This window comes from Xiphophorus hellerii, chromosome 6 (assembly GCF_003331165.1).
Source record: "Xiphophorus hellerii strain 12219 chromosome 6, Xiphophorus_hellerii-4.1, whole genome shotgun sequence".
Lineage (NCBI taxonomy): Eukaryota > Metazoa > Chordata > Actinopteri > Cyprinodontiformes > Poeciliidae > Xiphophorus > Xiphophorus hellerii.
Genome location: NC_045677.1, coordinates 20,756,972 through 20,771,899, shown reverse-complemented (window position 1 = coordinate 20,771,899; position 14,928 = coordinate 20,756,972). Strand labels below are relative to the sequence as shown.

Genomic DNA, 14,928 nt, shown 5'->3' with positions numbered 1-14,928 from the left:
CCTGAAGCAGAAGCTCCAGCCATTAGACCGTGACTTCAAGCTCAGGTCTGTGCAGCAGGACTATGATGCAAAAACCAAAACGAAACAACAAATTTAAAGTCTGGACTTAAATCCAATTGAGATGTTGTAACTTAAAGCAGCGCCACTTGTGCTTCAGAAGCCTCCAATTTGGCAAAGTTAAAGCAATCCTGCAAAGAAGAGTGGGACAAAATTTCTCCACAGGAAAGTGAAAAACTATTCACTAGTTGCTGCTGCCATTAATGTTGCTCCATCTATTATTAGGTTTAGAGGGATTACTTTTTTATTTAGGGTCAGGAGAGTTTAAATAGCTTTTTGCTTTCATAAACAAAATCATCATTTGGAAACTACATTTTTTTATTTTCTCAGGTTATCAATAGTATTAAAATTTGACACTTTTTAACATCACTGCTGAGATTACTATAGAAAGCCATCAGGAGATTAAACATTTTTACAGGCAAGAAATGCCTTCCATGTTGGTCTTTTTCATTAGAGAAGAACTTCTCATGTGCAGGTAAAACTAATGATTTTTTGTTGCTTGCATTCACCTCTGCAGGAGGAGCTATTCCTGAGCGTGATCAATCTGAGCTCAGGTACGACTAAATTAGGCCGTCTGGTCCTTACTTTTGATGCAGCTGATCAAAGATGTGCTTCTTTACATTCAGTGATAAGATTTCTCCTCACACTGAATGAAATGAATACCATAATGACTTCCAAGATGATCAAACTTTAATAAGAACTTTAATGAGACTTCGAACTAAATACCCGAACTCAGGGTTTTTAATTAGGCCGTCTGATCATCTCTCCACATGCCTTCCATCACAATTTATAAACTGAAGACCTGGAGCTTTGTCTTTTAATAAAAAATGATTGGAGAATTTATGGATTTCTTGTCTGTTTTACACCTAAAGATATTGACTGTGAGTTTTATCTTAAAAAGTGAGAGCAGAAGAAGCAAGAATTGAACAAAAAAAATTTATTGAGCTACACAATCTTCCTTTTAGAGGGAAAAAAAGAATAAATAAATGAAACTGAATTACTTATACACACTTTCGCCTGTTAGGTGCTGTTTGTTATTTCTTCAATAATTTTGCATTTTTTCAGAACTCTTGCTTGTTTGTTCTGCCAGAAACCTGCAAATATTTTATTTCTTTTTACTTTTAAGTTAAAAGAAACACTTAAAACTTAAATATCCAGTCAAATAAAACAATATTTAGACACATTTCAGCAGGATTTTTTGTTCTTTTTTTGGTTCAGACGAGTGATGCCAATAATTAGAAATCAAACCTCAATCAAGGTATTTGTTAGGCTTTTTATTTTTTTTTAATTCACAAATAAAAGTAGTAAAAGCTTTGTTTGCACTGAATCCTTTGCACGCCACACTTTTATTTAATGGAAAATGATTGCAATCTGTGGCGATGCATTCCATAATAGATGCAATAAAGTTTATGACTGCGAAGTAGAAAACCTCACTGGGTTCGGGGGCTACATTGGGAATCGAAAATATAAGAAAACAAAACAATGTCTTTCCGGAGGGATCCTCCACAGCCACCAAATCACGTTCCCCCGAGTTCTGAAGAGGAAATAGCTTAATGAGTGACAACGGAGGGGAGAAAAAGCCCCCATCTCTCCAGACCCGGACTGCCTGAGAAACTCCGAGCCAAGCCCGTGTCACGTGACTCAGCCACCGGCAGCGAGGAGCGAGAGCGCAGCCGGAGCGCCGCAGATCCTCGGTGCTCACACGCCTGCTAACACCAGCAGCCCTTCACCGCCCAGTTTCTTTTTAACTCAACCCTTTTACTCCCTCCCGGTGAGTACATTTTCCGCTGACCTTTTTATTAAGCACATTTTTACCTCATTTTTGTCCTCCTCCTCCTTCCTTGCCTCGGTGTTTCGCCAACACTGGGGTTAAGAGAGAGAGAGAGAGAGAGAGAAAAAGCAATGTTTTCTGGCTCCCTGCATGCAGTCATTGAAATCTTGGATGCTGAGTGTTGCTGCTCCGGCAACATCCGATGAGAAATATAAGCCCTACGTGCTCGCACACGCTCTTGATATTTTTGCCCCTCTTCTCTATTCTCCCTCTTCTTCTTCTTCTTTTTTTTAAAAAAAATGCAGCTTCCTAAAACGTGTTGATGTAATTCCAACATTTTGCTTATTTTCTGCCTTTTGCCCCTCACTCACCTTTCTCATCATGGCTTATTTTGGTGCGATTTTATCTGATTTTGAATTGTTTCTCTGCTGTTGGAGGCTGTACCTGTGCCAGGTCGCAAAAATGACTCTTTTGATTTTCACGTTTAAGGATTTTGCTTTTCTAATAGGTGAGAATTTTAACTTTTGCCAGAGTTTGTTTTGGTGTTTTCATTGTGCTTCTGTTTGCTTTTTGACTGAGCTGGATTTGCACTCAACTGACGAGAGGTTTCAGATTTTCTCGTTGAAGAAGAACACAGCTGAAGGATTACATTATTTATCCTTCAATAGTTAGAAACATTTTGATCTTTGTTCCTTGTTGTGTCTTTTTTTAGAGGACTTGTTGAAAAATTAAAGGAAAATGTACTGGTATTTCTTTTTATGTAAAACTTCAAACTTCACAAAATGTACACCAATAAATAGATGTAAACATGTAGATAAACAACACAATGACATGCAGTTAAACATGTGATGGATTTCATTGATCAACTTTTAGTTTCCACATCATCTAAATTTATGGTAATTGCCTGTTCTTCTCTTCATCGGTTCCCAAAAACAGGACAAGCTGATATTAGTTGTTTAATTAGTCAGGGTTCCTGCTTAGATACCTAGCCTGCAGTCTGCTGCTTAGCAAACAATATTATCTTAATTGAGGTTATGAGTGGAGTTTTGCTTTATGCGTTTTTTCGGGTCAGGGACATTTCCAAACAATCAAATTTGTCTTTTGTTAGTGTGAGAAAACTTGTGGACTATTTTGTTGACCAAATTCCCCTTATAGGAAAGAGATGTAGAGGGAGCAGCTCGAATGCTTTTAATCAATTCCTACACATTTAAGAACAAAGTTCTGTGTTTCTGAAACAGGAGAGTGATCATTATTAAACATGTCTGTTTAATAATGCTGTTTAAATATGCTTATGCTATAAACTTCAGTATGAGATGATTACTTGTAAATTACTTGATATCAAGAAAAGAAAAACTCATAATCAAGACATTCTTAGTATAAATCCTTTTGCAAGGTTGTTCCATTCTCTATTAACCATAGAATAAAGTAATAGTGCCCCTCCCCTGCCTGTTACTGCACATTGCCTGCAGCTGTCTAAGGGAGGGCTATTATAATCTTTTCAGAAATACCTATAGAACAATTTCAGTGGTTTGGAAATACACCAAGCTGTGACACAGAGAATCAAGGTGAAGAAACTACATGTTATTGTTCATCAAGGTCTTAAAGTCTGTATTTAAAATTTAAACTGCTGTTATACAGCTCAGTTCATATGGATTAAATAAACTTTAATGTGATGCCAAATAAAGTGCAGGAGGGACCTTTAAGTTTTCTCTGGATTTTTGGAGTGCCCCTCCCCCACTTGTTGTTACATGGTGCTGTCTAGCTAGCTGAAACAGGCTAATTTACTTTTCCCTCACTTAACTGAAAGGCAGATTTTGCTCTTTCAAATATTTCCACTGAAAAATACAAAAACACAAACAGCCATGGTAAAAGATTGTCCAGGTATGAGAAAGATTCAGAAGATGTATTGAAAACCAGAACACTTCACGTTTAAGGTGTCACCTCAATACAAAACATGTTGCTTCAAGTACAGATACTGGACTTAGCCTTAAGTGTAAAGGTACTGATGCAGATTCAAGACCAATATAAACTCAAGAATGTCTGTTTACTGATTTGGCTGTCAATCAAATTGCATTTGATGTGAAAAATGTATTGTTACTGTCAGAGATTGCTACTTGATTAGTTAATTAATGAACCCAACACAAATTTCTTACCCACGTTCATCCCACTATGGAAATCTCTGACTGGCTCCTGTCTTTTAAGTAACACTGATGTACTTAAAGTGTCTGCACCCACCAGTTGATATGGCAACAGGGAGGGGGATCTTCAAGGCAAATTCTGCAGCAATTCATTATGCAAATTTTGCTGACGGATTTGATTAATAGCTTGACCTCCACTTTCTGCCTGAACTCAGCCATAAAACCTGCAGGCGACAACCCCTCGTCCCACCCAAAATAAAACACACACACACACAAAATGTTCTAGAATTTGTGGACAGAAAGTCCTTGAAGTGACCACTGGGATCACTTCTTTAAAATCCTTGACAGAAGTTTTGTTCCTGAAAGCAGCTGGAGATGAGGACCTTTTCAATCATGCTCCAGAGATACCCGAGCAGGGGACATTCGACAGCTTCTCCCGCCTTCAGACTTTGCAGGTCAGAGGAAACAGGTGGGGGAAGCCGAGCATGAAATATGCTGCTACGCAAACAATACTTATCTCTCGCCGGGGATGAAGTGGGAGGCTGGCTCTGGAATGCACATGCACTGAATCCCTATATGAGCTCGGAACGGCGGGAGGAAGTGTATCCAGCCGCCGGTAGACCGAGTCAGTAATCTGTCACTGTCCAGTTCAGGCACGTCCTGCTGCACCCGCAGGTTGATCGCTGACCCTTAGCAGGTGCAAATACAGACGAAAATCATTTTTGAGCAGCCCCAGAGAGGTCAAGGAATGGATTAGAGGAGCAGCTTCCTCTTGTCTCTTTTATGTCCCTGCCTGGGAGAGATAAGCAAAGAGAAAACAGATGAAGGACTCAGACAAGAGAAAAGAGAGATGATGCTGGTGTAGGTGTTTCACACATGTATGAGATCTAATACACAATGAGGCAACACCCTCTGCTTCTTATTACATCCTCCGCTGCTGAATGCCTTTTTTCACCCATTTCAGGACATGGCCTGTGCGTTTTGCTACTGGGAGACAGCAGTTTAAGCCAGTGCGTGTGCCTATGCATGCATCTGATACTTGGGTTTTGTTCTGAGTGCCATTTGCCTTGCAGTGTCGGTATCTCAGCTCGGCGGCCAGTCGCTTTATATTCCCCCGCTCAAAGAGATGGAGGCTGATTTCAGCACCAGGGACAGCTGCCAGCACTTCATTACTCTGGCAGCTGGAGCTAGCTGATTCCTGCCTGAAAGTCTGGAGTGGTTATAGTTACTAACCCCGCGCCCTCGCCGTCGCACGTCTCTCTCTGAGCTATTCCACCTCCCATTCACAAAATCTGGGATGAGGTCTCACCCCAGATAAGAAGCAGAATGACAATACTGTTCCAGAACGAGTTCAAACAGGGTTTACGAATGCTGGAGTTTATTGTCTTTTTAAGACTCACAATCCTAAATCTGACAGGAAGCGTGTAGAAGCAACGCCCACATGCGACCAATTAGTGGAGCTTTTCCAAGTAAGCATTTAAGACTGAGCACCTTAATAAAAGTTTTAAGGTTGTGAAATACCGGGAAACATGGGAAAGCAGAGTGCTGATGAAATTAAATAATTAATTGTTTTAAAACTACTACAGTGGAGCAGAAGTGAAAAGGATTTAGATGTTTTCAGAAACAACACATTTCCTTTTAATTTTTTATATAATTTCAGATTGGCCTGAAGTTTCTAAAGAAAAGCTTAATGGAGAGTTGTTCTGGAGTCACTTTAATGCAAAAGTTTAACAGAAATCTTTTTTTTTCATTCCTGTTTCTCAACCTGTCAGCTATCAGAAGTACAAATGCCAAAATCTATAATAAGCATGCAGAAGACAGTGATCTGGTCACATGAGAACAAAATTAAACATTTCTGCCGTACGAAGTCAGAGTTACAATGAAACATGCCCACTTGTTAGAATGGACCAAAGTCTACATTTTAGTTGAGAGTTGGAAATTTCTGATCACAAATACTTTCCATCCAAAATAACTGCTCTTGAGTTGTTTTACAAAAAGGATCAGGTGAGAATTTCACACCATAAATCTAGAAAGATAATAGAGTCACTCCTCATAAACACTTGCATCACAATGAAGTGCTGCAAAATATTGACTCACAGGGTTGAGTTCAAATGTACACCACACTTTTTAGATCTCCATTTGTAAAATATGTTGATAACTTTGCATTGTTTTCATCTTATTTGGGATTCCTCAATATTTAGTATTGAAATAATATACATAAATATGTCTGTAGAGTAGTGAAAAAAAGTTAGATTATTTCAGTTGGTTGTTTTATGACATCAAAAACAAAGAAAGATGCATTTTTATCCAAGACCTCAAAATTTAGGTTGAAAAAAAAAAACCCAGTCCATTAAGTCATGAGAAAGTGCGAAAGTTGGAAGTTTCTCCCCTACCTTGCCGTCACAATCCAAAATGTCTCCTCTCCTTATAAAGCCTTCGTTGTACCTCATTACACCCACTATACTGCAAGTCTCCCACACTGAACATGTAATATGAAATATATTTGCCTAAGTTGGGCTGCACAATTACAGAAAATGGTAAATATTGAGAGGATTATCAATTTTCTTCTTTCCTCTTTCTCATCACTCTGATGAACTTTTGTCATTTGAACGTCTACTGCCATGAGTCTCTGTCCAACTGGCCAAATATTACATTAAAATGTTACATTAAAACGTGGCATGTCAGTTTATAACACTTGGAATGTACAATTATTACACTCAATCCTTTGCAATATGAATATTAGTCACACTAATATTACAATTGAGACATATTCGCAATAGTGCAGCCTTGCTCTTAAATGTTCATCGCTCTTAGTCACTGGCTTGGTCACAGAGTTTATCTGGAACATGGATAAGTTGAGTTCGATGTCATTCACAGAGTCAGGCTCTGACTGAAGGTAAAAGGAAAAGAGGATAACAAGTCACCAGAACTTTCTCTTGGTTCACTGTCATCCGCTTTAATTTTTCACAGGAAGTCCTTGAGATTTTCTCCTCTACACCTTTCTTTGAAGAAGTTTTTGATTAGGGAAAGATCAGCGTGTCCTAAAGAACTCATCTTTTTAGCTATTAATGCCAAAAAGATAATCAGACTTTTTTAGTTCACATTCTACAAATAATTAACACCAGAACTTTCTGAGACCCACTGAAAGCAGTGACTGCGACTGAACACAAATATAGCAAACAGATTGTAACACATGATAGTTAATGAGCTGACATCAAATATCCTAAAATGTTATGATATTAGGATATGATTTTACACTTCTTCATGTACAGAATATAAAAAATAAGAGTGAAAACAGTTCTCCTAATTCTTGTGTATGAATTCCTTTTCTAAAAGCAGAGTTTAATAAAAGCTTAAAAAATCTCAGTTTTATTTTTCATTCAGTGATTATGTAGACAAGAGAAAATATAGATATTTACTTGTAGTATTTTAACCTCACATGGTGTTAAAATACTGCAAGTAAATGTTTTTAAATTGCTTACACTATTAACAGGGTTTCCCTCAGTGTATTCTAAGCCTGGCGGGCCACCAGGCTTTACTTGTGCCCCCACCAGGCTAAGCGTTGCTTATTTATTTAAGTCTTTTTAAAATGTTTGCATTTTTTTAAGTCTTTGTAGTTGGTATTCAGGTACTAATCTTCCAATCTTTCAATAACACACAATTATCAAGTGATATTTAAAAATTTCCTGTCAACTTTAAACATTTTTAACTCAAAAACACAAGCTGCTGGATGAATGACTGCTCTAGCGCCCAACCGCCAGGCTTAGCAAGTTTTCTGGGGGAAACCTTGTATTAATATTGTCCTGAAGTTAATTGTATGGTTATGTTCCTATTACAGTGAACACACCAATTTAAATATGAAACAACTTGGGTTTTTTCTGTGAGTTAGGTGTTTGCTGCAGTACTGTTTAAAGCAGAAAACACTTTAAATAATTAATATGATTTGCAGATGATTTTTGAGTAAAATGCAAACACTTTGTGCCCAGTATATTATCTGATTGAGCCACATTGACTTGGTGGGTCATATCTGCTTTTTGGCTTCTGATCAGTAAAAGTGTCCTGCTGGTGGAGAAGTTCATCTTAATAACAAAAAGACATCAGAAAAAAATTATTTGATCAGCAGGTTACAATACCACTGCACAAGACAGCTTTCATTCCTCATCCAAACTGCAAGTTTACACACTTTTATCAAACTATAAAGCTGCTTTTATGTTCTGTTAAGAAATAATTAATGGCCCACTCCTACTGTCAATGTAATTAGCCTAATAAATAAGAGTTGATCCAATTTTAGTACCCGTGTGGGTTTGGTCATAAGTGCCCCTTTGTAACCTCTTGGTGGGTAAGTGGTCCAAAAAAAAAAAACCAAATCAATGATTAACAGAAAACAACATAAACTCAAAGCCCTCAGCAACAAGCACAGGTCAGAAGTTTTAAGTCATTGCAGTTTTTTTGTATCTCTTTGTGAAGCCAAACTTTAAAAACAAAACACTTCTTGTTGTTATAATCTTAAAGTATTAAATGCAAGGAAGACAAATTGTTGTTCCCTGAAGAAAAGATTTTGCTGCTGTTGTCTAATGACATACTTCAGGCAACTGGGCCTCCTGTAGGAGGTGGAGAAGGTCACCTTCTGCTGCACTGGGGAATAAAAACAAACTGTAATGGCCATTTATGCTGGCATTACTTTCAAATAGGAAGGAGCTGAACTACTGCACTAAAGCATCAATTACTCTGAAGATATGACCAAAAATGGCAAAGTTACGTTTCTTATACAAGAAAATCCAACAAAATGGGATAACTTAAAGCAATTGTTTTGATTAAAAACAATCTGCTAAAATCATAAAAAACGTTTACTTTATCTAAACCATGTTTACATACTAGACTTAAAATTGCAAAATTGAAAAGCAGTGTTTAAGTTATTGATGGCCATCTGTTAATTAATATCATCTTTACCTCAGTAGGAGATATGGGTGATGCATTGTCGGTGTTTTTTGCAGAGAGAAATTTTTACAACGAGTCAGTGGCGACTTTTATATAAGCAAGGGAAAAGAGTTGTATCCTCCTTTTAGCCAGCTGACCAGCAGTAAACACCAAAAGGCAGGGGAGGAAAAACTCCGTTCACTGCGGCTCTTTCTTTGGCATCCCATGAAACTGCAAGGACAGTATGCCGGAAAATCATTTTAAAACCTCCATTTACCAGGTAGCTGGTCCATACCTAGAAAATACTAATTTAAATTTAGGACTTCCTACTGAATATTTAAACTAGAATTTTGTTTCAGGCATTTCCCCTGAAGATGTTTTGCTGCTGATTTGATAATTTACAGTTTCTTTTAGAGTTTTCTTTAAACAAATCTTTTAATGAGCTTTTTGTTGTAATTTTTATATCGATACCAAATTTATTTGTACTAATTTATTTGCCTATTTGGTTATTTGATGTTTGTTTATTTTTATTTTCATGCACCTTCTGTTTCTTACAGAAACAGATTTTTTATTATCTGCACTTCAATCTATTAAATCTTAAAAAAAACATTTGTTCATTATAATAACTACAGAAGATCCCTACTGCTGTGATTTGTTCTCACTCTTAAAATTGTCCCTTTGATACTAAAAGTATTGATGTGAAAGAATATTTTTACCTTGTTTTCCAATTCTTTTGTCAAGTGTGCATGGCTGCACCCAGAAGGTCATAGGTTCAAATCCCACCCTGGTATGTTTCTGCACAGGTATGTTTCTCCCTGTGCATGTATGGGTTTTCTCCAGAACTTCCTCCCAGGGTCCAAAAACGTGGGTGTTAAGGTTACCGTAATTGGTCTCTAAAATGTCATTAGTGACTGTGATGTACCGAACCTCAGTGGCAAGAAAAGATATGCACCATGGCGCACCAGCTTCCAGTTAAACAGTGACCCTAAACATACAGCCACCACTACAGTTGAGTGGTTTACTGTTAAAATGGCCCAGTTAAAGTCCAGAATTTAACTTAAAAATGTATGTCCACAGACACTTTCCATCTAATTTGACTGAGCTTGAGGTTCTCCTAGTGCTTAAAACTCTAAAAAACTAATTATATAGCAAATGTTACCTCAAAATCCTCTTCCTTTATCTTTTCATTCAGCATTTTGTCCTTTAATCTAGCTCACAAAACTCCAGCAAAAACAAACGCAACGAGCTCCACAAGTAGATCATTTATTGCTTGATAATTAAGTTTGAACTGCCCTATTTGAGCTGTTTATGAAAGGAGAAAGCGAATGCATCATCTGGAGCAAAAACTGTCTGCCATTCCTTTAAGTTTTTGTTCGTCTTTGTTGGCTTCATCTCAGAAGGCATTAAAATCAGCATTATTTAGTCGCTGCTTTTAGTCTTCCTGCTGTCGCTGATCCTCAAAAATCCGTTTTTTCATAGAATAAACTGAAAACAGTAGCAGCCTGTAATATTTAACAGCAGACTGAGGCCCATTTTCTCATTTAAATTGCAAATTGTTCTTCGAATTAAATTATAATCAGCTCTTTGTCATGTTGTTTTTCTTACTCACACTGTGGAGGCTACATTTTTACACACAAACATTCTGCCCTCGCGCATATTTTATATTCATTTGATATGTTTTTCACAGATTGCCCAGAATTTTCTCTATAGATTTACCTGGTTTCACCTCTGACCATTTAGCTCCCGCTGCTTATCATTACCGAGACTTCTCAGCCTGGTTTAATACAGAAAACATGTTTTATTATCAGCTAATTAATCACAGCTCCAGTGACCCAGTTACTTTAACATGGCAAGGCAAAGGCTATATTTGGCAGGTACACAAAAAGGGAAATTAGGGAAATGAAGAAATGTGTCCATGCCAGGGGATCTGGGAAAGCACATGTTCATACACCCTTGAGCAAAGCGGGGAGTCTCTTTTATAGAAAGATGTGGAGATGTGGGAGCAATCATTTATTTTAAGTGAATTCCTAGGAGTAAGAGCAGCAATTTCTTCATTAGAAAAAGACATATAACTTTCAGAGGTCAACAGTGTAGTGCATTCAAGAGTTTTTTGGAGTCAAACTTCTGGGAACCCAATATTGCTTTAAAAAACAACGCAATGATCCTCCTGGTATCAAAGTCACCTCCTTGGAAAAAAAAGTGAGCTAATGCTGTGAAAAGATTGCAAACTGACCTTAGATATGCAGTCAAAGCACTCCGATTTCAAAGATAACCGGCCTTTCTATTATTGTGCAATGCGAGATAAAACATCTTGCAGAGATATGACTTCATCCCGCTGTGCCCGTGCAGGTCACGCAGTGTTTTATCTCCCTGCCGTCGTCGTCGCTGGCCGGGGCTATAGGTCGCCCCAATCCGATTATGGTGCAGCTATAGTTTTAGGCGACTGATCGTCTGCCCTCAGTCTTCATGCTTCACAGAGGCTCCATATATATATATTTTTCCCCCCGCAAGCAGGGAGAGGGAAGGAGAGGAGGGAGGAGGGAGGGGAGATAAAGCTGATGGAAATTGGAGTGTATTTTCCCTACAGAAGCTTTTTGTGTCCCTGCACAAGCGAGGCCTCTAAGTTCAGAAAAGTCCCTTCATTAAATATATGAGAAATATGTAAATGATTACAGGACCGTGGAATGGTAATATAAAAGGACAGAGTGACAGTAATAATTTATAAGGCAGCACACTACCTGCCGCATCATGTATGCCTGCATATTCAATCTTTGATATTCTGCTCTGAAGCCCAGTTGTAGGCTGCTTGAAAGATGACTGGCAATACAAATGTCTTCATTTTTCCCCAGAGGTTGCTCATTCCCTCTGTCTTTATGTAGTTGCAGATTTTCCTAAGGTTGTGTAATTAATCATATTAGTATTTCATTTTGGAATTGCCTTCAAACTGTAACAAAAACATTGCAGTTGATTTACTCCATTCTGCTTGACTTATGTAATGTAGAAAACAACTGCAGAAATGCAGTGCAGTTGCATCTGATATCCTTTTAACTGTAGGTCTGCAGGATGAATCAAATTAAAATTGTTATGGCAATATCGATGTGTACAATGCAGCTATCATAACGAAGAAAGGGTTAGGAAAGGGTCAGGAAGATTTAGCTGAATTATCATCACATTGTTCCTCAATAGTACTGCAATTATACGTCTCCTATCGGACTGCAAATAATAATTATATTAGTAATCAATCATTCTATTGATTTCTATGACAATTAATCAGACTATAGAAGTTGACACATTTTGCAGATTTTTCCTTTTTTCGTCATAAAAGAGGCAACAGTGTGACTGGGTATTAGTGTCGGCCAACCGTATTGGCCACTGCAGTTTCCTGTCTGTATATAATGTGACTTTTTTTTGTTGCTACTGGGCACCTTAAGGTGAAGAAAAACTGGTGAAAATGTAGAAAAAAATTCTGTAAAAACTAAATAGAAAAAATTTGATTCAGAAAGTATCTTCATTATGCAATGTTTCCAAACTCAGCGAGGAATTTAAAAGAAATGATCACGATTTTGAGGAGTCCAGGTTCCCCATCTCATTCCCCTCTTATTATTTTGGAGGTAATGGGATGTAACAGTCTTTAACAGTCGCATTTCCTTGTTTAGATCCAAAGCAAAATGATTCCTGATACCCAGTAAACAGCTGCTTCAACACTGCTGCTACACTCTGGCTTCTCATTATGTCCATACAATTGGCTTTTCTGTGTGTTCTCCACGCTGATAAGCAGTTGTTACTGCTCATGTCCTGCAAGAGAGATTAGATTCCAGCGGGCTCCCCTGGGCTGGATTCAAAATTGCCCTGCACAGACCACTATTCATTAAGTCCTTAATTGCTAATTGGGGTCTTTGAATGATTCAGCACTAGCTGCTGCTGTTGGGGTATTAGCTGAGTAATTTATGGCAGTGAGAAGGCTGGAAAAAAAAGAGCAAGGGTAACAGAGCTGCTATTAGAAAAGGTGGCACCGGTTCCTGCATGGCGCTGTTATTACACATATCTCAGAATCTGTACATTGCTCTTTTTATAGCCAATTCTCTCCATCTGTCTGAGTTCAATTCATCATGCTTTATAATTATATTTAATTAAGCGCCGCTTCAATTAGACTGTACACTCCACTTTCTAAATTAATCTTTTTTGATTAAGCACATTATGTGGTGATTGTGGCAGTTCTTCATTTTCAATAATAATATTTCGTTTTCTTTTTTGAATGACAGCTAGAAAATCAAAGCAGTCATCTCAGCTGAAATCATTATTTCTGCACCAAATTCTGCCAGTAATAAAAGCTGGAGGTGATTTTTTTAAAGCTCTATTTTCAGCTATAATTTTAAGTCCTCACACCTCCTGCTGGGTGTATTCTCCCGAAGGAGCAGAAAAATTGGAGAAAAAAAAGAAAAAATCTCTACCTGGATTCAGCTGTGTTTTATAAATGTAGTTAAGCTTGTATATTCTCTCCTGCTTCAAAAGGAACAACTAAATGCGCTTATTATAAATAATACTTGCTACATCTGCGAGGTATGAAGCGAAAGCTGAAATAAACTTAAGAGCACTTTAGGTACACAAGCAGCGTATTCTACCAGGGATTGGAATTAACCAATAATCCCCTTGATCGGTTCTGATCAGTAATCTTTTAGGTCAAATACTGAATATCTAATTTATTTATTTCATTTGTTGAATGAATCAAAACTACGTGATTTCCAGTCTATAAGGGCATCAACCAAAAACATGTATTTAAATCTGTTTGTTTTTTCATTTTTTAAAAATACAAATAACAGTTGTTCAGGATCGCCTGTAAAAAGGCATCTCCATAGGTCAAAGTTCACATCTCTGTTGTTTGTGCTTTTTCCCTGAGTCAACCAGAAACTCAAAAAGTTCATCTACATAATTTGTGATGATTCTGCACAAAGAATGACTTTTATTCTTGTGTAATTTTTAACAACTTTGAAAGTGAGCACTTAAGATACTAGATTATGTTTTTTATATTTTTACCTGTAGGTCAGGTGGTTTGTAGCGCTTATTCTCAAAGTTGGAGTTGGGATTTTACTGGTAAAGCCAGGTTGATACTCAGCACATTGAACTGTTGCTGATATACTTTCACTAATGGCTATATCATAAAAAGTATTAATAAATGCATGAAAATGTAAGAATTTCAGGTTTTTGTTGTTCTCTTCTTTAGATGTATTAGTGTCTGTGAAGCTACTGAAGTAATGTCTGTTTCCTTCAGTTTGTGATATTAACAGTGTAACCTTCTGCCATTGTTACGCTCTGGGCTGGGGACATGAAAGCTTAAGACTCAGTAATTGACAGAGCAGAGTTCATGCACCAATCAAACTCTTAAGAGTCAGTTTGCCACTCAGTTTTTCATTGGCCAGAATAAACTCTGATGAAAGGAACATCAGAAGTGGGTATTGTCAAGGAAAAGACAGACACAAATGAATTTTGTTTAAATTGTTTCAGGAAATATATATTTTTTTCACTTTTACTTATATTTATATGTATATGAGCACATAAGAAATAGTAAAACATTTTTATTATGCATGAGAGATAAAATCACTTAAAATAAGGAGCATTTCTGTAAGACTCATGTTATCAGAACCTATTGATGAAGTAGTGCTGCTAACCCATGTTTCAGAGCTTCTTGTGAACGTAGTGTTTGCTGCACTTAACTAAATCTGAACATTAGAGTTAGAAAAGAAAGTAAACTATAACTGCTGTGAAAACTGATATCCAATTTTTAACCGCCATCATCCGAGTTTGAGTGAAAGCAGCATGATGGGAAGAAGAAGCTGAGTGCAGATAAAGATGGTGGGACTGGATCATTTTGCTGGCAATGTGAAGTGTAATGTAGAACTGAACTGCAAATCTGAAGGTCTGAAGGTCATGCAATGATGAAGTGGAGAGTCCAAATGCAGAGGAGGCAGGCAGGGGCGAATAAACTATGTTTATTGAAAGAGAAAAACTAAAAACATGCAGAAAACTAAAATCCAGGGAAAATCTGGA

At 37.4% G+C, this 14,928-nt stretch overlaps 1 protein-coding gene across 4 annotated transcripts in view; it reads left to right on the top strand.

Annotated features, from left to right (window-relative positions):
- Positions 1–1,684: 1,684 nt before the first annotated feature.
- LOC116722056 (RNA-binding Raly-like protein) overlaps positions 1,685–14,928 on the top strand; it is a 69,141-nt gene continuing 55,897 nt past the window's right edge. For 2 of the 4 annotated variants that reach the window (XM_032566161.1, XM_032566158.1), the window contains exon 1: positions 1,685–1,828. The gene's annotated coding sequence lies outside the window, so the exon portion shown is untranslated. Of the gene's footprint in view, positions 1,829–1,899; positions 2,337–14,928 lie in introns of those variants that run through there. The other 2 variants (XM_032566160.1, XM_032566159.1) reach the window with 2 other exon arrangements.